Below are 1469 nucleotides of genomic sequence, written 5' to 3'. Positions count from 1 at the left end.
GCAGAATCTTTGGCCCCACTCCAGAACTACTGAACCAGAATCTTCACATTAACATCTTCAGGTTTTCCTTATACATATTTACAATTGAGAAGCATTATCAGGAAAATATTTCAGTAATGCCTAGCCCAGGAAAGGAAAAAGGACAGTGAGTGTAATCACCCAAGGAGCTAATAATGAGAACTGGCCTTAACATTATTATATGATAAGCACCAAAGAATGAGGCCAGAGTCATATTTGTTAATGCCAATTCATCCCCATCTATTTCATAACTATGGACTATACATCAAATTATGGTTAGTATCCCTACCGACAGATGCCCTTTTTTGCAAAACTGTTCTTGGTTACATGAAAAAATAAGTAAATGTGGGCATGGCTTAATGCAACTCAATCACTACTGCTGAAGAAATAAATACATTTCTACATTCCACTAGGATAGAGTCAGTAACATCATCTTCCTAATAATATTAAGAGCAGTAACTTTTACAGAGGTCAGCTAATCATAGACACGCAACATATGCTCACTATTAATGGTGAGAGGAGCTGGTAACTATTTAGTGAAGACAAAGGTCCTTAAGAAGTTAACAACTGGGATAAGTAGCTTTGCAAAAAATCACCCAAAATATACTGAAGTTTATTCTCTCTGCCCAAGGCAAATTTTAAAGTTGCCTGTTTGGATAATAAGGTGAGACCAGAGAACAAATAGTTATTGAGTGTCTACTACGTACCAGATGCCTTACATATCTGATCTAATTTCATTCATGTTCCTAGACATGACTGATGGACAAAATTAGTGATTTAGCATCTTGTTAAGGATTCCTGGGACCATGCCCCAAATCTATTAAATCAAAATCTTAGGGAGTGAATCTCCTCAAGTGGGGAGCACCTTTCTAAGCAAAACTCAAAACTCATGAACCATAAAGAAAGATTGATAAATTTTTACTACATATAGATTAAACATTTCTGCAAAGAAAAACAACTCCATAAGCAAAGTTAAAATACAAACTATAAATGGGGAGAAAAATGCAACAACTGAGAGGGATAATTTTGTTAATATATATAAAGGGCTTTTATGAATCGATTAGAAAAAATTTAAAAAAAAAACAATAGAAAAATAGTCCAAGAACATGAGCAAATACTACACAGTTAAAAAAGAAAATGGACATATATACATTGGAAAATAACTGAAAATTAAACCATAATGTCAAAGAATAAATATTCTATCATGCAAAGTATTAGAAAGCATGTAAAGAAATGTACTCTTTCATTCACAGCTGGAGTGTAAACTAGTGGGATCACCCTGGAGAACAATATGGTAATGTCCATTGAAACTACCAATATGAACCAATTCACTATATACATACATACGTGTGTGTGAGTGTGTGTGTGTGTGTATTCTGAGTGAATACTCAAAACATTGGCAACACTGGTTCTTTTTTGGAAAAGAGGATGATTGGCAATATGAGACGAGA

Source organism: Rousettus aegyptiacus, unplaced genomic scaffold (assembly GCF_014176215.1).
Source record: "Rousettus aegyptiacus isolate mRouAeg1 unplaced genomic scaffold, mRouAeg1.p scaffold_m13_p_9, whole genome shotgun sequence".
Classification (NCBI taxonomy): domain Eukaryota; kingdom Metazoa; phylum Chordata; class Mammalia; order Chiroptera; family Pteropodidae; genus Rousettus; species Rousettus aegyptiacus.
Note: the sequence above shows the minus strand (reverse complement) of the source record.